This window comes from Mauremys mutica, chromosome 7, assembly GCF_020497125.1.
Source record: "Mauremys mutica isolate MM-2020 ecotype Southern chromosome 7, ASM2049712v1, whole genome shotgun sequence".
In the NCBI taxonomy this organism is placed as follows: Eukaryota; Metazoa; Chordata; order Testudines; family Geoemydidae; genus Mauremys; species Mauremys mutica.
Window position 1 is genome coordinate 7416797 of NC_059078.1, and position 22842 is coordinate 7439638.

Genomic DNA, 22842 nt, shown 5'->3' on the forward strand with positions numbered 1-22842 from the left:
GGAGAGCCACATTTGCATCAGGTGGATGCATTGTATTATTGAAGGAAAAGCAACATGTCTCAGAGCCAGTGTATGCACCATTACCCATGGTGTGATGCAGGCTTGCCTTGGTAAGAGGTCTTATGTAATAATAAACAAGTGAATCCATAAAATCATCTATAGAGCCTGGTAAGAATGAAGATCAATGCTGCTGAAGAGCTATCTGAGCTGTCATATCTCCCTTCTTATCTGGAAGTCAATGCAACTACTGTGTGTTTCCTTTGAATTGGGGCCATCCTGCTCAATAGTTTACAGAGAAGATACCAGGGAAAGAAACACACATTCCAGCAGTTAATGAATGCTACTTTTACATTAAAATATACTTAGGAGAAGGTTTTCAAGGGCACAAATTGCTGGACCGTCAACTTCAATTGGGAATCCAAGGGAACTGAGTGCCTACCTTCTGAGCCCTTGCAAATCTCCTCCTTACATAAGTGTTTGCACTTGGCTCTCTCGTAGCAGAATGATCAGAAGTAATTCTGTGATCCCGTCATTCACATCAGCTAGATTCCTCTTCCTTCTGGGCAAAGTCCTTAAAGTAATGCATCCCCTCTTTTCTCTCGTCTCCCCATGTTACCTCCAAGTGTGCAAGATGTAATGCTTCTCCAGTGTCCACACACGCTTGTCTTTTATTGAGGAAGATTTGCTTAAACCACTTTGTCCTTTCACTGTCTAGGACCAAGTCTCCTCTCATTTGTTTAGGCTGATCAAACAGTCTCAGCTGCTTCTCTCTCAAAGGTTTCTGTGAACTTTTTTCCTCCTTGAGCAAGCTTCAAGGACAGCAGATGGCAGCAGTGCACTGTGAGTTAAAACAGCTGTTACAGCCACATCGACATAGAAAAGTAAGATGTAGAGCAAAGTTTCCTTTTCATGCCCTAGATGTTTTTCGGGGCAGTATCCATCCCTGCTTTCATTTTTGGAACACATCTTAGTATGATGTTCCCGTGGTCGGTTCTAAACATAATTGCACTAAATAGTTGCCTAAAAATGTCAGAAACAACACGCAGAATCTAACTTGCAGAGACGAGCCAGAGAAGTCATAGTTCTGGCTGTGCTTAATTCGTTTTTGTGTTGTGCCTGCTGCTGTTAGTAGTACACTTTGTATGAAGTGCCACAGGTGCTGTACCTGCAGGTTAAAGCCAAAGGCTAAGGTCTTCCAAAGAGACTATTGATTTGAGGGGCCTGCAATTTGAGACACCTTAAAGGGGCCTGATTTCCATGAAGCGCTGAGCACCTGCCCTCTGAACATCAGGCCCTGTAAGGTGTCTCAAGTTGGGACCCCAAATCACTAGTCATTTGAAGAAATCTCAGCTGTTATCCTTGCCCTCAGAAGCTGATTGTACTGCAGATCGAGCCCAATAATTTCCCTAATATTAACGAGGCAGAGGGAACCCACCATGTGACTCTTCCCAGCCCCATGGGGGGTGAGTTAGCCACCACCATGGCACTGTCTTATCTACACTGGACTCCATGGGAAGCCCTTCTTGAGGCTAAGGTTCCAAAGCTTGGCAGGTGCAGAAGGAACAAGGGCTGGGCTAGGGAGGCCAGAGGCTGCATTAATTTTTCTGCCGATCCTTCTGTCCTGGGAAAACCTTCTTGGAGAATGGGAGCCTTAAGGCTTGGAGGAGAATCACTGTTCAGAGCCAGAATCAGACCCACTGTCAATAAAACCCAAAGGTTCTGACAGTTCCATTCAAAATCAGGCTGTAGCAGGGTGGCCCCTGCTCCTGCCCTGAGGGGTTTAAAAGTGGCCTGACGGGGCTTGAGAGCTGCTGCTCTAGAAGCTGGGCTGATTGAGGGAGTGGCTGCAGGTGAGGCCACGCCCCAAACTGAGCCACAGCTGGCCCCTATAAAAGGCCAGGGAAGCCAGAAGCTCAAACAGTCTCTCTCTGGCTATAGAGAGAGTTGGGCCTGGCTGCTTAGGCGCTGAGACAAGGTACCTAGGGTGAAGCAGGGCTGGGGACAGGCTGGGGAGCTCTGGCCTGGAAAGCCCGAGGCTGCGGCCTAGTAGAGGGCTAAGAGGTACTGGGAGTTGCAGGGGGCAACCTAGGGGCAGGTAAGGCAGCAGGTCCAAACCCCCTTTGCCGATGATGAGTACTGGATACTGCAGTCTGCCCCAGTGAACGGGGGCTAGATAGAGACTGGGCAGTAGCCACTACTGAGGTGAAGTGGGGATAGTGGGGTGGGGATTCCCCAAGGAGGGGAGACCCTAAGAGAAAGGGGTTATTGCTGAGGGCAGCACCCCATGTAAGAGGGCACCGGGGTCCAGGGAGGGACTCGGGGCCAATAGTAAACAGGTGGATCACTGGCCTGCAGAGGGCACTCCGGACGCTGGAGAGAGCTAATTCCCCAGAGCAACCAGCAGGAGGTGCCGCAGGGGTGAGTCCGACCCTGTTACACAGGCAATCAGACAAAATAACATTTTGATACCCAGCATAAACCATGAATTTTAAAATCATCCCAAGTTATCAAAAGTTAAACAACAGAAGAAGAATAGAATGGAAGGAGGTTAAAAAAATATTCTGGGCTGTTTTTCCTCCATTTTTACACCATTTTTACAGCTGTATAACTCTATACATCACTGGAATTGCCCCTCCTCAATATCGGTGTAAATGGGAGGAGAATCAGGATCCACGTCAAGGGTATTGAACCACAGGGATCAGAACATGAGGTTCTCGTGGCCCTTGCTGTGTTCCAGGAAGGAATTCCTCTCTCCTTTCATAGGAAACACAAAATATAAATCCCAACTCTTTTTAAAAACCGTGTAATTGCAAACCCCCTCACATTTGTGTCAGTCTTTTAAAGAAACGGCTCTGTACAATGGAGCTGTAAAATAGAAATCCCTTACTGAAACCGAACCAGTGTTACATGGGAAAGGTTCAAAGCACTATAGTTTAGAATAAAGAAAGTACAGGGGTTTGGACCATTACTGTGGAGCACCAGTCTTTGTCTCCAATCCTGAAATCAGATCCATGCAAGTGTGTACCCATGTGGGATGAGAGTGATACTCACATCGATCTGATTGCAATTGCATAGATAGAGAATATGAGTGTGTGTCAAAGACTTTGCTTGATGAAGCTTCCAGTGCAGTTATTTCAGGAAATGTATCCAGAGCTGCTCCTGGCTGGATTCTCCCCTTGCTTGACCTCCATGCAGATGCAGTGGAGAGAAGGAGACCGTGTTGCCTGGCCCTGTAATCTCTAACGTACATCACAGGTGTAATGTCCCTCAGTGACTATAAGCACGTGGAGAATTGGGTGTAACTCTACTCTGCCTTGCTCCATCTCTCTCTGCTGCCATGGTAGGAGGGCAATTGATACAGAAATTCCCTTCACCACTTCCACCAGCAGAGAGTTTCCCTGAACAGGGGAAATTCTGCACTGGCCAGTTTAAGTCCACTATTGAGCAGGTGAAGAGTCTGGCCCCAGGTGTGTTAGCTACAGAAGATAACTGGCATGGCCTAAAGGAAGGAAGTTAATGAAAAATCCTGAGAGTTCACAAAAAAATGGTTTAATTTGCCTGGCTGTGTTTCAAAAGAACTTCAGGACAGCTTATAAACCATACTAATGTGCATCGGGGTGAAATATTGCTTAATCAGCTTCCATCCAAAATAAATCAATTGAAGCAAGTTCCATTAATTCTCTGGTCAGCAGTTTATTCTGTTACTTCAAATTGCCACGTTGGTAGTGTTTTAATCTCATGAATAAGTTTTGTTTATGATGATGTCTAAGTATTTATGAGTTTCATATTGATTTTGAGGCCATCAATTTACCTGTTAGGCATTGGGTCACTTCAGAAATTATTAGCACAGTAGCTGTGAACAAAAAGCAATAAAAACTCTAATGATTGATTGGTTTGCATGTTTATGCAATGTGTTCCCGCAAAGAAAACGGACCAAAATCTAAATCCGTTTATAGTTGTATATTGAAAAAAGGAGGACTGGAAGTGATTGTTGCAATATATTCTATAGTATAAATAAATGTAGTGTTGGGCAAACCTTTTCATTGTTGTTTATTTCAGTTTCACAAGTGCTCAGTTAAACTGGCACTAAGTAATTTTTTTAAGTAAGCATTTTAAGCAGCTTCTTTTACTTGTTGGCAAAGAAGGTATTTCTGTTCTGTTGTTAAGTGTGTGTGTGTGTGTATGTAAGGGGGTGAAATCTAATGAAACAAAATAGGATTCCCACTAATGTATTTATATCTTTATTCTAATACTCTTTCTGCTAATATAGTTGCAATTTTTGCAAACAGAAATTGAAAAATGCAGGACTAAATACGTGCAGTGTTATAGAGGAAGACTGGTTTTGCTGGCAAGGCTTTGGCCAGGTTATCTGGGTTCAGTTCCTCACTCTGCCACAAAGTGACCACAGGCAAGTCACTGAAGCCCTGCTCCAAAGTCCACTTAAGTCAGTAGAATGACTCCTGTTGACTCCAGTGGGGTTTGGATCAGACTCCTATCTTGCTGTGTTTCATCTACTCATGTGCAAAACAGAGCTTCTGTCATTCCCCCCCACCACCCTTGGTTTGTCTTGGCTATTGGGTTTTAAGTTTTCAGGGCAGTGTCTTTCTCTCACACTGTTTTTTGCACAGTGCCTCCAAAATCAATTGGGCCCTGATGTAGGTGGTGCAACTGTAAATAGTAATCTAACGTGTACTTCGACATGGCCCACCAAGTGAACACCTCTGGCTTGCTGTCCCCCTGGGCTGTCAAGTTCAGAGTGAAGAAAATGAGAGTAAAAATGAGAGAAGAGTGGCCCCCGAAATTGCAGGGCAAGGAAATGGTGCCAGTACATAAAAGCCCAACCATGCAAAGTCGCCAAGGTCAGGAGTCTGCAGCCGTTTGGGGTTGGAGCAGCTGATATATATGGCAGGCTGTCCTTCGATCACTGGCAGGTTTCCTCCATTGATGCTTCTTGTAGTGCAAACTTCAATTCCATCCTCCCTGGAGAGGGCTCTAGGATGGAGGTGCTGGCAGAGGAGCTCCAAAGATGATGAGCAGCCAGGGAGTGACGGCCAGGCTGGGATGCATTGAGGAAAGGCCAGTAGAACATGTGCAGCTCCCAGGTCCTCTGGGACCTGTATTTTCTGTAATTCAGCCGCTCTTGAAGTCACCTTAATTTTTTTTAAATTCCATTATTTATTTTATTGCTCAGAGTCTAGCGCTTTGCATCATTAAGGAATACCAATAGAGCTCAGGGGAAGTAATTCTGTCACTTCCCGTTTGATGGGATTAGACAGTCCCACTTGGACTACATTATGCTGACGGGTGGCATTTATGGTTTTGGGCTGCCTGCCTTATGCATGGCTTTGCCACTTGTGTGAGTAATGCAGATCATCCCAAACTCATGCCAGTAAAACCTTTACACTGTGCCCCTTGTGACCCATGAGAAGTGTGACTGCTAATGTGCGTGGCTTAATCTTTCGCTGTTACTAATTTGTCCTTCATCCTCCTTCATTTATACAAATCTCCAGACCACACCCATCTTGTCTGTTTGTTCACCTCTTGCATATTGTTTAAGGGTTAAATTTTCAAGTCTGTCTATATTTCCTTGAGAGACTTGGGAGCCTAAATCTGATAGACAGTCAGTTCAGACACACACACACAAAAAGTGCATTTTTCTGGGCACCAAAACTATTCATAAATTTGGGTCGTATTTGGAGAATAGTTTTGGCCAGAAAGAAAAAAATACTTGAGAAAAAACATTCTGAAATGTTGAAACTGTTTGTTTTGACACTTTCAGAATGAAACAGTTCAACATTTTGTTTTGAATAAATATTTTTGAAATCAAATGTAAATTTGAAATTAATTTTTTTTAAAATAAAATTCTGGTCAATACCCCAAGCTACTAGTCCTGAAGCGTGTCAAGAAAACCCCCAAATCACTGAACTGAGTGTAAACAAAATTTGAAATTTGGGAATTTAAAATAAACCTCCCAAAAATACTGGTATGCAGGATGTTACCTGTAACTCAGGATGCTCAGAGGACGGTATGGCATATTGCCTTATAATATCATGAAGCAGGATCTCAGTGGAAAGTCTGCAAACCAGATGAGATTGATTAAACAATTTTTATCCAACTGGGTTGCACATAAAAATTTTATTAAAACCTCAAGTGCTAAATTTATTTCCTTGGTTTCTTTTGCCTTTCTTTTTTTTTTTATTTGGTAGTGATAATTACTACATTAGAAATTAAATGAACCTCATATACTACAACTTTCAGACCTCCTAGGAGAGTTGTGAAAGTGATTTAGGGAAGTGACTTTGCTATTGTGCCTAATCGAGTTACAGTAATTGTCACCTATAATTTTAACTTGACTGCTATGTGTTGAATCAGAAGCTTTACCAGGGGATTCTTTGTCACTGAGCTTCTCTCTCTCTCCTTTTTTTTTTTTTTTTTTTTTTTGCAAAACACATCAGCTGAAAACAAATCAACAAACACAGATGTGCAGTTAACAACATTATTGCTTGGTACCCCATTGGTTTCTTTACCAGCCTGATGTGCTGTAGTGCGAGATGACTTTCAACAGCAGTGCATCAGCAAATGCACTGCTATATTGCAGAAGACTACATCGTCAGCTGATGCCAATCCCCACAGCTCCATTGAAGTTAATGGAGCAATGCCAGTTTACACTAGATGAGGATATGGGGCCAGATTTATAAGGGTATTTTGACACCTAAAGATGCAGGTAGGTACCTGACTCTCATTAACTTTCAATGGGAGTTAGGCCCCTACCCTGCCCAGGCACTTTTGTAAACCCCACTAGGCACCCATCTGTATCTTTAGGCACCTAAATAGCTTGGTAAAGCTGGCCCCTGGTCCTTGTTTCCAAAATATATATGAAGAAGATGCTTCTGGACATATCCTCAATACTGTGAACTAGGGGCATCTGATGAAATTATGGGCTGCAGGTTTAAAACAAACATAAGGAATTATTTCTTCACAAAACACACAGTCAACTTGTGGAACTCCTTGCCAGGGGATGTTTAAGTTTCTCAAGTAGCTTAAAAGTGAGGTTGATCAGAGCAATTGGGTGATAGTTCTTCGGGACATCTGCCTTCCCTCTGGGCTTGAGAAGTTGACGTTCACCAGACTTTGGAACGGTACAGTATTCCAGACAAGTATTGTAGAGTCTTGGCATCATCCTTTTGCGACTTTCAGCTGTGTGATGCAGGAACTCCCTATGGATTTTGTCCAGCCCAGGAGCCTTGCAAAATTTTAAAGAAAGAAATGGCTGATTCCAGTTTCTCCCTAGTGACTAGCTGTGATAAGTTGGAGTCAGCTGAGGGGGTTGACCAAATCTTCCTGAGCGCAGACAATGCCTTTCATTCATGATCTCAATTTGGGTTTACTGGTCAGTTGTTGGCCCAAGGTGGGCTGCCACAGCATTTGCTGACACATGTGCAGGGTGTTAGGGGTCTCCTATTCCCCAGAACTGGGGTGGGGGATAAGGGTCCTGGCCCCCTCACTTTTTAACAAAAAACAAAAACATGTGCTGTGGGAAAAACATGATCGTACTGCCAAAGATCAAGAAGCACTATGAGATTGGATCAGATGCTTTCCTAGCAGCCACTGTGATCTCTAGTCCTGCCATCATGCCCACGTCATATGAACAATAGACTTCCCTGGAAATCTGTACTCCGGTGCTCTTGAATATATATACAACTGACCTGACACCCACCTCAGCAATTAAGTTTATGGATGCTGATGACAACTGCTGGCAATAGTCAGAAGGAGCTTTGAGAAGCTGGAGTTCCCCTGTCATCTGACCGTGGTACCTTAGCCAAGTATTTTTCATAGTGACGGCTTAAACTAAATGCACTAAATATGGTGTCATCTTGTTTCCATCTTGCTCACTGGTTAGCTCATCGACAGCTGCAGGTCTTTCTGAACAATCAGCCAATCTTTATTTTTTTTTTAACTGTACCCTCCTTATTTGGGGATAGAGCTTGATCATGCTCTGTCCTTTCAACAACACATCGAGAACACATGACTTGCACTTCTCCGCAGGCTTGGTGGCAAGTCATGGGGCAATAGCCTTGCAACCATATGGATATTTCTCAGTGCCCTAATCATGGCACTTGGCAAATCCTCTGAGGCAGCATGGGGCTCCAGTCATCACTGGGGCAAGTTGGACTTCATGATCAACTCCACCCTTCATATCATCAGTGGTGTGACCAGGACAACTCCAGTCTCCAACCATCCAATCTTGGCTGACAGAGCTCTGCCAGTGATTTGGCACGGAAGTGGGCCCTGAATGCATTACTGAATAGCAGCAATGGGAGGTATGGGACTATATTTTGCATCGATTGTGCTTTTCTTTGCAGATGGGCAATTCAGATCTGCATCCTGTAGTCTCTGTAGATTGGCTGTTGAATGCCGCTCAGAACAATCGTATGAATGGATGGAAAGCTTCTTCATTACAACAGGGTACGTTGTGGTAATGGGCAGTTTAACTTACATCGTTACTGTTGGGGCTTCTTGAGCTCCCCATCTTGCCTCTGCAGAGCTGAAGAACAGTGTGGCGTTTGATTATGGACTGTCCTCTTTATCACCTGGATAATTGATGGATGCACTTGATGTCTCTGGATGATGTTGCTGTGATACGGTGGCTACAACATATACCCAATAGCTAATTCATTGTCCATACTATATATGCTGGAAGAAGACCGTGCTGCTTTCAGTTCTTTGGATTTCACCATTCCATCTACACAAGAGTTTCTTTTGTGGGAAACATTCTCTTTGGCTAATTTTAACCAAACTTCACTGTAAGACCCCCCCAAGGCCTAGGGTCAGGCTGTCCTCTGCTGTGTAAGCAGATGATGGGGGAGAAAACTGCTTACCAAGCTGCACTGGTTTTGAAAAGCAGCAGATGCACCATCTCATCCCTCCTGTGCCAGGACCTAAGAAGGTGCATAAATGGCAGGGGATATGCCTGGATCCCAGTTATCAGAAGGGGAAAAACAGAGCTAGATCACAGATTACCTGGGATATCCAGGTATATGATAGTCACCTATGCATTCCTCCAATAGGTCCTTCTCTCATGGCTGCAGAATAAATATTTTCCTATGCCACATGGTCGCTGGCTGGCTCCCTCTATCCTCTTGCATTCTTTGTGTGTTGGAGCCACAAAAGTGTTTCAATACAGGAAAATTTGTGTGAGTTTTCTGTATCAGTGCTACCAATGATGGGAGTTGTAGTGTAGATAGTCGAATCCTACTGTGAACTGGGTTAGCCATCATGGGAGTAAGACACCTGTGCCTTGTCTACACTACAGCATTCACTGCTGGTAGCTCTGGGAGCTGCACCACTGAGGACAGGAACACTTTTCCATGTTTTCCTAGCATGGAGTAGGCTGGGGTAGCTTATGATTAGGGCTCTGTGTTTGTGATTTCAGTGACCTCTGTGACTTCTGTGGGGGCCAGTGTGGCTGACCCCAGAGTCGCCCAAGCCAGCTGCTCAGGTGTCCCCGGGGACACCCACACCAGCTGATGCTAGAGCGGCCCCGCAGCCAGCTGCACTGACAGCTACCGGAGTGGCCCTGGGGCCAGCCACACTGGCTGCTGCTTGGGTGGCCCCGGGCAGATAGCCATGGGGACTGCCTGAGAATGTGGCCGGTGTTGCTGGCCCCAGGGACCACCTGAGCAGTGGTCCCTGGGAGGCCAGTGCAGCTGCGGCTGGTGGCCCCCGGGTGGCCAGAGTAGCCGCTTTCCCTGGCAGCCCCCAGTGGCAGTCCCTGGGTGGCTGGAGCAGATGCTGGCGGCGGCCCCCAGCAGCTGGTGCTGTGGCTGGCCCTGCCCCCAAACAGCAACCTCCCTGGCTTCCTCTCCAGCAGTGGCCCCACTCACAGGGCGGCTCCATCATTTCTGCCACCCCAAGCGGTGGGAAAAAAAAAAAGCCACGATCGGCGGCACTTCGGCGGCAGCTCTACCGCGCCGCTTCATTCTTCGGCAGCAATTCGGCGGCCGGTCCTTCCCGCCGAGAGGGACTGAGGGACCCGCTGCCACATTGCCGCTGAAGAGCCGGATGTGCCGCCCCTTCCCATTGGCCGCCCTGAGCACCTGCTTGCTGCACTGGTGCCTGGAGCCAGCCCTGCCCATTCAGCAGCACCCCGGCACCCCCCAGCAGTGGCCCTCTTAAGATTTAGTCAGGGGTATTTTTAGTAAAAGTCACGGACAGGTTGTGAATTTTTGTGTATTGCCCATGACCTGTTCATGACTTTTACTAAAAACACCCATGAGTCCTAGCCTTGCTTATGGTAAATATTGATTGGACCGACCTGTCTACAGTGGAGACTTGTACCATTTGCAGCTTGATCCAGTGCAAGCTCTAGTGATGAGAGTCCCCATCTAGCCATCCTGTTTCAGGCACCGTGTCCACTCCCTGCGCTCTATGAAGGCACTGCAGGGCCAGTGGAGTATTGTACCTCTCCCACAATTCCCAGAACAGCTCCCCAGAGTAAGTGCATGACATCAATAAATGTCAATTTGCACTTTATCAGATTTTGGGTTGGTTCCAATGGATGCTTCGAATCCTTCTGTCCTGTACGTGGATCTTCCTTTTCACACGTCCTGAATTTAGTCAACAAAAATTAAATGGCAGGCTTGATTCTGATTTTGCTGCACACCCATATAAATTAGGACTAGCTCCATTGAAATCAGTGGATTACCATGGTGCTAAAATCCATGTAAATTAGGCAGGGTCATACCCATCATGTTTATAAAGATGGTTATGAAAATGCTTACAGATTGAAAGAGGCTACAACATATGTATTACAGACCAGTAGTGAACACAAGGGAAGTGAATCCTTGTAGCTATCTATTTTACTGTTACATTGCTAATATAAATCAGTTCACTTGCACTGGGTTTAAACTCAGACACTTGAATGTGTATGATAGACAAACAATGGGTCTTAGCCTGAATAATTCATGCTGTTTGTGAGTCACTTTTTAAGCCTTTCTGCTAAACGACAGAAGATTAGCATTTTTTTGTTGCTTTCTTAATCAAAGGCTAGTGGGGGTTTTGACTTTTAACGATTCCCCGTGCTTTCAAGGTACATGTTGACTATTCCGACTGGGATTTCTGGCCCTTGGAAGCATTTTAGCTAGTTCTGGGGCCGGCTACCTTATACAGCTTTCTAGTAAATCGTGAATAAGTTGAAAGCTTGGAAAGCTATTTGCTAATTTCTCCTGGGCCCTTTTACTACCTAATTTTGTTTTCATCACCTGTTATTTGGCGCGTCTGAGAGTGTGGGACAGTTTGGCAGGTAATAAGTAGCAGCGCTGGGAATCAGAATGGGTATTGTTAGTTAGAAATGGGCTTTGCGTTCACGGTGTTCTGTGCTCTCATGGGCTGCACTGTCAGGGCTAGATCCTCAGGTGGTGTAAACTCTACAGATTTATGCTAGCTGGGGGTCTGCAGACTATCCAAGTATAAATCTCACAGAAGTCAATGGGATAAGTAATTGCCCAGGGCTCTGTGAAGTCGCGTGTATTTTATTGGGCTGCAGTTCATGGAGGATAGGTCCATCAATCGCTATTAGTCAAGATGGTCAGGGGTGCAACTACATGCTCTGGGTGTCCTTTGCCTCTGATTGCCAGGAGCTGGGAGTGGACGACGAGATGGATCACTTGATAAAAAAGTCATAGATGAAACTCTCTATGACTTCAAAAGGATCCGGATCAGGCCCCTTGCTTTTAAACTAGAAAAAAATCAGTAGCCGATAGCAGAAGTGAACTCCTGTTTACATAGTGCATAGAGCAGAAGCAAAGCACATGTGAGTTTTTCTGTTGACAGATTGACTATGGATGGTGATGTGTATGGGGTCTCTTTATTGACAGACTTGGGAAACAGAGCCAGAGACAGTTATGAGTGAGGTCACTTCTGTATGGTGCCAATTTCTTTGGATGGTATTTCCTTTTTCTGACATGCTATGGTCTTTGGATGGTATTTCCTTTTTCTGACATGCTATGTTATGTGTTGTCTTTCCTTCATTTTTCATTTTCTCTTGCTTTTGGTTTTTTTTACTCCAGATTTTCTTATAACAGAGCTCTGAACAAATGTAAAATATCATTTTATGATGCAATGAGTATGGTTTCCTATTACACTCAGCTTTTGAATTTGTCTCTTTTTATTGTCATTGTTAGGCCTTTTTTCTCTTTTGTATGATAACAATCAATTTTTAAAAATCAGAATGTCAGCAATTCAAATTTCCCAAGTGCTAATTTTAATGTATCCAAATTTTTTAAAACATCAGTGTTAAACCCAAAATAACTTTCCAATAAACTGGCATATCAAACGCCGCGTATCTTACACTTGAGTGTTATCCAGCCTCCCTTATTTGTATTGTTTAAGCATCATCTTCTAGAACTGCAGCTCATTCTATTGTGCGCAGTCACTGTTCTCATATTGACACGCTGATGAAATGACGGCTAAGGCTTTCACACGCTGGTGCACTGTAGTCGTTGGGGAGTTTCTATATTCCTGTTCCACTATTAGGTTTCAAACCTTCCTGCTGAGTAGCTGTCCTCATGTCACATCAGGTAAGCTTAGCTGTGAATTGAGCTCACAGAGTGGAACTAATCCCAGTGTTCAGCATTAGATAGAGGAGAACAATGTGGTTGAGAACTAAGCCAGATCTCCCTAAGAGGTAAGATTTTTGAAAACCAAAGATACCTAACCATTTTAAGCCCCTGTACTCTGTCTATTTCCGTCTCTGTATCTGTTTAGCTAACTTTCAGATCTATGTAGTTTTGATAACTTACAATATATATTGATACATTGGTGCCAATTGGGCACTTCTAAAGCTGGGGTCACCGGCACATGTATAACAGTGACAGCAGTAAATCCACTCAAAGTGAGAAAAAAGGCATTACCATTAACATAGGGGCAAATTTGAGGCGGAATCTGGATTTTCAGTCCCCTGGGCACTGATACTTTATTCTTTGAGAGCCAGATTCTTTTCTGAGCTGAGTATGTGTGACCACCTTTCTGCATCAGAGAGCAAATTATTTGCCCTTAGTGATTTTTGTTGCTCATGTATAAGCAGGGCCAGAATTTTTCTGAGTGGTACCTTTGTGGTCAGGTAGGGTAGTTGCTTAGTAAGGTATATAACCTTAAGAAGTCTCAAATGCATGAAGATTTGTGTTTTTCCCCTGTTTCAGTAGACGAAGTGTGACTAACATGAAATCTTGCAGGCACAGCTCATGTCAGAATTCCATACTTTGTAAGAAAAATAAGTGGCATTAATAGTCATTTTCATTATTTTTTTCCCTATGGGAATTATATTTTTCTTTACTGAGATTTGTAAGACAATGAAAGGCTCCATTTAGAACACTCCCTAGGGACCTCTGACAGTTGCTTAAAAATGTAAAGAAAAATAAACAAAATTCCTCAGTTCCCCATCCATCACCCCCAGCATTATTTGCCTGAAAAGATGTGCATTGTAGCGTGTCCTGAAGATCAGCAGAGCCAGGCCATTTCCACCCAGTTGAAGTCCCACATTCCAAAGAAAAGAGGTCTTCCCAGAGAATGCTTTTCTGTGGTCCATCTTTAGCACTTCTGCTGATCTCAGTTGTGGCACTATGGCCTGGGGAGAGGTGGTTTCCTCAGTAGGAAGGTCCTAACCATTTAAAGCTTTATAAACTCCATCCAGAAACCCCCAAGCAGCCGGTGCAGATCACATCATTGGTTGGCAAGATACGCCACTTACCAAGCAGGCATTCTTCACTAGATCCAGTTTTCAGCTAAGAACATAAGAACGGCAATATTGGGTCAGACCAAAGGTCCATCTAGCCCAGTCCTGTCTTCTGACAGTGGCCAATGCCAGGTGCTTCAGAGGGAATGAACAGAACAGGTAATCATCAAATGATCCATCCCCTGTTGCCCATTCCCAGCTTCTGGCAAATAGGTTAACAAACCCAGAGTCTACTAACTTGAGTTCTGCTAACCCTGGGCTTACACTGCAGTATAGACATACCCAAGTGGAATTTATTTACAGCACAACTTTTCAGAGAAGCCAGAATAAGAGAGTTTGTTGGTTGACATGACTGTGGATGGCAGAGCTATTCTAGTCTGTCTTTTATATAGGTTCTTTTACTGCCCTCACCACCATAGTAAGTATCTGAGCATCTTCCACTGGTGCATTGTGTCATGATTAACATGTGTCACATGAGGCTTTTTCTTTTTTTAACCACCCTCTCCTCAGGGAGAAAATAGTGTGTGCAGTGAAGTGTTTTGTTTAGATAGTGTTTGTCTGTTGTTGTTGTTGTTGTTTTTTTTAATGAACACACTACTACTCTTTGATTAGAGAAGCCAGGTAGAAGAAGTGGGCCTTGCACTTGGAGCAGAAGGTGGTGAAATTTGTGATGGTCCGTAGTTCCTGGGGACATCATTCCGGGTCTGTGGTGGTGTAGATATTTGCACAGCCTCTGCTTGCATTGTATCTGGCTCAGGCCAGATTTGCCTTTCAATCAGAGCAGCCAAAAAAGAAACAAGACAGCCCGAATCAGCTCTTTAGGGCAGGGACTGGTTTTTCATTGTTTGCCTACAGGGCGAACCATAATGGGGCCCCAATCTTTGAGTGGAGCTTCTAGCACTACCATAATTTTAAATATAATAAATAAATACTAAGAATCAAGTAACCCCGCTGTATTACTAACTCCTCCCCGCCCCCTCCCAAAAAACCAAACAAAACAGCAACAGCGACAAATAGCCTCAATTAAGGGAAACGAACTTCCTGAGTTCAGCATCTGACCTCTTAGCACCAAAGTGCCACTTTAAAAATTTATAAATGTGGTCCCTTGAGATCCGTCCTGAAAGGTGGATTGACGAGCTACAGCTTCACATTAACCCACACTTGTCAGATCAGTCTTCTTGGGTCATTGGCTGTGTGCTCACACAGCAGATCTTGCCAATTTCCTTTCTTTAGTTAATATCAATTGAGGGATTTTGCAAGCCTTTTCCACTGTGTGCAACCCCCAGGAAGTGAAACTGGCAGCACTCAGCACAAGAGGCAGCTACTTTCAAACTGTTGACCTCCCTTTTGTTTCTTACACTGCTCAGAGAGGAGAACAAAGACAGCAGGGAAACTCATACGGTTACCACAACAACATAGCAATGTGAATTCGGATTGAGCATTGCCTGCAGTACAGGAGTCCGAGGAGACTCACAAAAACTAACACACCCACATTATCCTGGCTCTGTGGGGCTCCACTCCTGATCAAGGTCTCTGGGTTCCATAGTAATACAAATAATAAACATCATAGTCTAGTGAATTCCCTCATGTTCTCACTGTTATAGGCAGTTCATTTAAAGTTCACTTTTTTTTACAGAGAATAAAAAGAATAATTAAACAACCCAAAATTCTTGACTTGAATTTATTTTTCACTGGATATGTCTTACAACAGAGTAATGTAATTCTCGCTCTGTGTATAGCTGTCTGTTGAGATCTGCTTATATCTATTTTGCTCTGTAGCTATATCTGTGGTGTCCTATGGGGGTTTGGGAAAGATTGAGCCTGACCCTGCATGAGTGTGCAAAGGGGACAGAAAGCCAAGAAGCCCCTTGCAGTCCCACACAGGGTCTGTCTACACTGCAATAAAAAAACCCTGCAGCACTGAGTCTCTCAGCCTGGGTCAGCTGACTTGGGCGCTGGGGCTATAAAATTGCAGTGTAGACGTTCAGGCTGGGATGTAGGCCAGGCTCTAAGACCTCTCCCCTCGCAGTGTAGACATATCCAGACCAGGAACAATTACATTCCCAGCTTTTAGCGTCTTCAGCAAAGCTGGGGATGAGCAAGGCAAGGCAAAGCTGCTGGGTCCCATTAACTGCAAAAGGGGAAAAGCTGCAGGATGGAGCACCGTAGAATACCCAGTTATGATGTTTATTGATACTATGTCGCCAATAGACTTCTTTTGCTGGTACCGTGTGCTAGCACAAGGGAGTTCCTAGGCACTATCACAGTACAAACAACTAATAAAATGTGCCTGTAATTTCTTGAAAATTCCTTCTATTTTTTAGACGAGATGGGAATATTGAAGAGAATATTAAAATGTCAGCATTTTAGGCTGCTGAACTAGCGGGATTATATTAAATAGCTAATTTGGATGGCGTATCAGTGCTTCTCCCTGCAAGAAGGTTGTTTTTCTATTTCTAAACTGTGACACGATCCTTTGGCTTTGCCACCTTAATCTATGTCATGCCAATTAGGAAGAAGTGGTATTATCGGATCCAAAACACTAATTCGTACGAGATTTTTTTAAAGGAGTGTTTTCTCTATTGGGAAAGTATACTGAAGATTGCTAAATTGCTAGAGTGCTGACACTCTAGCAAGAAGCCTTATACAAAGAACTAAATAGCTTGGCACATCTCTTGATTGATAGGAAGTAGTGAATGGATCCCCATCTCTGCTGGAGATGTGAACGTGACCCATCGTAGATAAACACTATGCACAGGTCCTGCTAGAAATTCAGCTTTGAGATCTTTGTTAATATTGTAATAATAAGTACAGTAAGAAGTAAACACAGCATCAGACCAGATGTCATTGGTTTATATCCATTTTATCCAACTATTTTTTCTTGGAAAAGCCTTCTCTCTGCTATGCACAAAGCATGCATGTTGTCACAGAAGTGCTAAATCCCACAGCTTATTACCATAAAATGTATGAGCTTAGAGGATATGAAAGTGTTCCATCCAAGAGGATATGAAAGTGTTCTACCCAAAGAGAGTTCAAGGCCTTTTGTATAAAGAACACAGATTCAGGCTTTGAGATAATGCCATGTGTTAGAGTTTTGAAAAGAAGGCATTTGTGAGAGTGGCTTTCTTAAACTACTAATTTACCATCCAGATGTCTTTAGGAAGACGGCAGTTATAGGGGAGAAATAAAGACTTTTTGTCTATACAATGTGGGTTCCTTCTTTCTTGGGGAAAATCATGCTAATGAAATTAACACTGTGAGAAAATATGATCCAATCAAATTTGAGAAAGTTATGTTATCGAGATTCCAGGACATGGAGTCTTCTTTTTGAAGACTTAATTATTATCTTAATTATCTTAATTATCTTAATTATCACTTCAAAAAGTTTTTTTTCCTCCTGCTAACGATAGCTCATCTCAATTGATTAGACTCTGCCTGTTGGTATGCATACTTCCACCTTTTCATGTTCTCTGTATGTATAAATATCTCCTGTCTGTGTGTTCCATTCTATGCATCCGAAGAAGTGAGCTTTAGCTCACGAAAGCTCATGCTAAAATAAATTTGTTAGTCTTTAAGGTGCACAAGTACTCCTGGTTTTTTTTGTTTGTTTTTTTTTTGCGGATACAGACTAACATGGCTGCTACTCTGAAACCTTCTTTTTGAAGAGTATTCTGAAAGAGTATTTGCATGTAATCTCCAGGATCTCAACAATTTGCTTTGATTTTTGTTGCAGTAGAGATTTCAGAGAGAAATAACATCAAATTCTCCTTAGTACATATACCCATCCTAAACCTTTCTTTAAAAATTGGTAACCAACTTTTATACATGCTCACGGGGCCTGATGCTGCCATCATTTAAGTCAATGGTAAAACTTCCATAGATTACAGTTAGAAATGGATTGGACCCACCATGCAGAATAGAAAATAAAAATTACCAGCTCCAAAAATAAATAAACAAATAAATTGAAGTACTAACATACAGACAGTAAAATACTGAGTGAATTCATGGCATACAAACTATGCAGTTGAATTTGCACTTTGCATATATTTATGTATAATGAAACATTACTCTGACATCATCTTATTTAGCAAACTCAATACCAGGTAGTACACAGCTTTTTTAATGAATACTGACACATTGCTTTCTAGTATATATAAAAAGCATGCGCTGGGGAGCCTTTAAAAACACAACACATTGTGCATTAGCCTGTCAAGATTTTCATGTCAACATTACCTTCCTATTTTATAAAATTCAGCAAGTAGGTTGGTAAAACAAAATTATTTCAGCTTTTGCTTTTGGTTTAGTGTGGATTCAAAAATAACTTGTAAAAAGAATATGTTTGAGGGTTGTCTTTAATTTACAATGTTTTCTGAAAGGTGAAAAATAAACCCACTGCATTTAGCCAGAGATTTTATGCAAGTCGAAAATGTGAAGGTTTGTCTTTCTGTTCTGGCCCCAGGGACTGTCTTTTTCATATTCAAGACTCCTAAAAACACAAGGTGAAGAGAAAGCAAGCAAGAAAAACATACTGTGAAAAGGCACCGAGAAATCCAAACTTAATGAAACTATTTTTTTTTTTTTTGCATATAGGACCGATGCCAATTAGATTGTTGTAATTTTACAGTCTGCCCTAAGGGGAAGCAGGTAGCTGTGCTGCCTCTGGAGTATCTCTGGAGTGTAACCAATACCTCCCTGTTACAGGAGTGCTCTGAAGAAATGTAAATAGTTAATAAAAAAAGTGCCCGTAGGTGGCACTCAAGAATATGTAGCACAGTTCCTGGGTTTTGTATGACCAACCAATAAGACTTGTTATGCACCACACATGGCTTTCTCTGGCTGCTCTTTACATCAGGTCATGTGTGCTTGTGTGTGCACACACACACACGTGCAGAATTACTTCACCTCTTCATATGGAGCAGTTTAATGCCCACTGTGTCCCCACTCAGTGAATGGGGAGAGGATGGAGGGGTGAGTCCCACCTTGGCCACTTGTGCACAATGGCAGACTGGCCAGAGGTGGAATCCCAATCTGAGCTGGGCTGAGCAGAAGACTAAGTGTGTATGTGTTTAGGGGGCTTACTCCCCTGGGTGGCTGACTACGTGCTCTGGCAATCTACCCGTTAATGAGATAATGCAGTTGTGTGAGTTCACATCAGTACCTAATGGAAATTTACCAGTGAAAAAGCTTGGTCCATTTAGACCCAGTGAATGTCCTGCTGTGGCCAGTGGTGCTATTGGAGTCTGAGGCTTAGATTCAGCAAGGCACTTAACCATGTGCTTTGCTGTAATCACATACTGCTTTATGTCCCAGGAACTTAAAGGGTTGGACTTCTTAAGCCCATGATTCAATACGTTGCTGAACCAGATCCATACACCAGCTACAAAGCCCATCATAGCCCAAATGGGAGTCTCTCCTTCAATAATGCCACTGGGAATAGCTCCTGAAAAACAGCTTTCACTGGGGCTACATGAACCAAAGCTTTTCTCCTTATGCGTCTCAGTGTAGACCAAGTATTTCAGGCAGTCCTTAAATCACAAAGTGCCCTGTGATTATGCATTGTAGGAGTCTCATTTACATATAGCATTATCAGTGTGTTTATAATTATATTATTACACTCTAGGAGGGTGTAGGGTCAAATGTATAAGTGTATACTTTGTTCTAAAAGACTTGCTCCCAAATACACTGCTGCCACAGATTAAAATCATCTGATCCAAAACAGTCTGTCAGATTTTTGGTAGCTGTTGAGACTTGTTGGAAACAGTAGGGCCTGTCATTCTCAGATTAAGGAGGGATTTGCAGTGTGATTTTTGGATTGCCTTGAAACAAAGGTTAAATGCTTTGAGGGGAGGAGAGTTTGGTGTGTGTGTTTTTCCAAAACAACAGATGGTTTCAATAAAGTTACCCCTGCAGCTAGGAGGTGGCACTTCTTGAAATTAGCAGAGCCATATCTCATCAGGGTTCTTGTTTCCACCAGCCTGTCTCAGCAAGGCCCAATCCACTGTACAGTATGTGGTGATCAGAGAAGGCACTCCAATATCTGCCCCATTAATTGCCCCCTGCCAGTCTTTGCTCTATTCTAATGTAATGCCCACTGTGCTCAGTATGATAAGATTAATCTACTTTCAAGGGCAACTTTCCCTAATGATCTTCTATCCCCCCAACCCCCCAATTTAAACTACAATGAGTAGTGCCTTTTACAAGATTCCTCCAGCAAAATGTGTTATTTTCTTGGAATCATTAAATATAAAACACTCTAATTAAATCTATGTATCAATGTATTAAATTATAGTAGTGCAACTAAATTAATGTGTCTGCTTGTGATAGTACTGCAGTCAATGACACAGTATGCCTTATGTATAAAAGACAATTTTAAAGGGATTATTTTCCAAGGTTAGATTGTTCAAAGTGAATGCCAGGTTTTTTTCCAGTTAAAATATTAGGTTTGTTTCAGAATGCAACAGTATTAATACTGCTACTTCTTATCATTCATATACAGTAGGACTTTACTTATTCAAATCACTTTACATAGATTAACTAATTAGTCATTACAACACCTTTAGTATTATTATTTTATTTTTATTAGAATATGCTCGCTGTGCCATAGTGTCACTGTTCTATGACCCTAGCTATGACACTCGTTGCCCTAACTACACTGACATAAGTGCTACACCTCTCGTGGAGATGGAATTATGATGTCGGTGTAGCAAGCCACTTACTTCGGTGGAAGCAGCATTCTAGTGCAGACACTGACGTAATTAGGTTGACATAAACTGCCTTACATCAACCTAACTCTGTAGTGTAGGTTGTGTAGAATAAGCCTTAGTGATTTTCCTCCCGAGATTTACACCTTCTATCCTCTCTTCCCTTTTTCAACACAGTGTCCAATGCAGCTCTGGCTCTGATTTGAACTGGAGAGGTTCCACTATTTTATTAAGTTGGAAAAACTTCTACGAGCTAAGTGCAGCTTAAAAAAAAAGTCTCAGAGGACTGGAATCTGGAGTCTGTGTGATGCTGCCCTCAACAGCCTCTTTTTCTTGTGTTCCTGCATTGATGCAATCTGCCAGCTGTGGAAATCAGAGACACAGAGCCGGAGTCCCTGCTGAATCTCCACACGACCCAGGGAATCAGTTACTATGGCGCTGTTATGCCTTTACGTCACCATCAGAATAATTAATAGGAGCAGCATCTCCAGGAGCAACATCATTCTGAATGGCTATAGCCAACTATTCAACAATATAATCATGTCCTCCGAATACCTGACTGACCGGCATAATGTCCCTCTAAGTAGAAAAAAGATAGGACTTGGTGTCAAATAATATCAGCCCCAATTTTTACTGAGGCTGCTAGATACCGACAGAACCTGGCAGTTCCCTCTGGCTCTCTAGACCCCAGATTAATTAGACATAGCAGTCCTTATTGTTTGTTCCCTGCTGGCCCTTCATGCTGGTTTTGTGTCTTGAAGAGGCCAATCAAAGGATGGAAACAGCTCTCAGGACATACGTACCCCATTGCTGTGGCTCAGAGAAGAGCCATGAAAATGATAAAAGGACTGGAAAACATGAAGTGAGGGACATTAGGATTTCAATCTGTTTATTTGAACAAAGAGAAGGTTAAGGGGTGATTGATCACAGTCTGTAAGTGCCCATATGGCAAACAGAAATTTGATAATAGACTGTTCTTTGATCTAAGAGACAAGTTTCAATGGCTGGAAGTTGAAGCTAGGCAAATTCAAACTGGAAAGAAGGTGTGAATTTTTAACAATGAGGGTAATTTACTACTGGACCAACTTCTCAAACATCATGGTGGAGTCTCCATCACTGGGAATGTTTAAATCAAAACTGGGTGTTGCTCTAAAAGCGGTGCTTTAGTTTCAGGGAAGTCGTATGGCTTGTGTTGTATAGGAGGTCAGACTAGATGATCCCAATGGTCCCTTCTGCCTTTATAATCTGTTGGTAAGGGGGCTCACCCCCCAGGTGATGGAACAACTCCACGTGAACCCTCTTGGTGTAGGAAGGGAGAGGAAGGGGCATTGTCAGAGCACGTGGACTCTAGCTATTCTCAGCTGTCCATACATGCTAGACTACTGTTGTAGCCTAACCGTAAGTGAGAGCTGCTCTGAGGTTGCCTGAGAATATAGGAAGCACAAAGGTGACTTTAAGCCCCTTTTCCAACACCCTTCTGCTCCAATCCTTCTTAAAGTGCAAGATCAGAGACCCAGAGCCAACCTACTGTTGCCACACAGAGGCTTTGATTCTAGGTTGCTCTAATCCTGCAGAGGGGGCTAGTGGAAAAGATCGCTTTAAACCACAGTGCCCTGCCAATATTCTCCTCCATTTTGTTTCTCTGGTAACTGGGACAAGGAAGGACTCTTCAAGCATTTCCCTTTACAGTTTCACTTTGTGTGGCTGAGACACAGTCTTGAAATCTATCAGATGTTCTAACAATGAACGTTTCCTATACATTCAAATAGTAGATGGACTGGGTACAGGACCATCGAGAACATACCGAGCACTTAGAATTGTGTTTTTCACATCAGCAAAGATTTTCCTCCTCTTAATCATCTGTAGGGCATAATGTGGAGAGAGATTCCAGTACAATTCTCTTTAACTTCTAACTCATCCTTGGTGCTTGCTGTAGCAAGATTGTCATTTCTTAATTCTACTGTTTCACATCACCACGGCAATTCTGAGAGCTGGTTAATCAAACATCCTTTCTGGCAAGCATATTTCTGTCTGAAATAAATTCAGTACTTCCTCCAGGAAGAATGATATCCCAGATCTGAGTTAAGCAGTTACCAAAGAACTTTCCATCACTTTCTGATGGAATTTGCTCTGGCAGAACAGTCAGTCTTGAATTTTGAATACTTGTGTGGTTTTCAAGGAGATCAGTTCTGCTCAGTAGTCTAACTAGCTCATTAAAAACGGCATCTTATCTGGTGATCAGCTCAACCCAAAGCCCTGGATCTGAACAATTTGAAGAAAGAGAGGTGGTTTTAGAATCAGACCATGATCTGAATTTTGCAGCCAGCCCCTATTTCTATGGTGGATGTACCAAATACTGTACTTAATTTGTGGGTGCAGCCAGGTACTGAAAAATGTAAGTGATCAAAC

General features: G+C 43.0%; 1 protein-coding gene across 3 annotated transcripts in view; it reads left to right on the top strand.

Annotated features, from left to right (window-relative positions):
* The window catches only part of KBTBD8 (kelch repeat and BTB domain containing 8), a 65885-nt gene that overhangs the window by 27624 nt on the left and 15419 nt on the right, over positions 1-22842 (top strand). For 2 of the 3 annotated variants that reach the window (XM_045025578.1, XM_045025580.1), the window contains exon 1: positions 12472-12578. The exons of the other annotated variant lie outside the window; for it this stretch is intronic. The gene's annotated coding sequence lies outside the window, so the exon portion shown is untranslated. Of the gene's footprint in view, positions 1-12471; positions 12579-22842 lie in introns of those variants that run through there. 3 annotated transcript variants of the gene reach the window in all.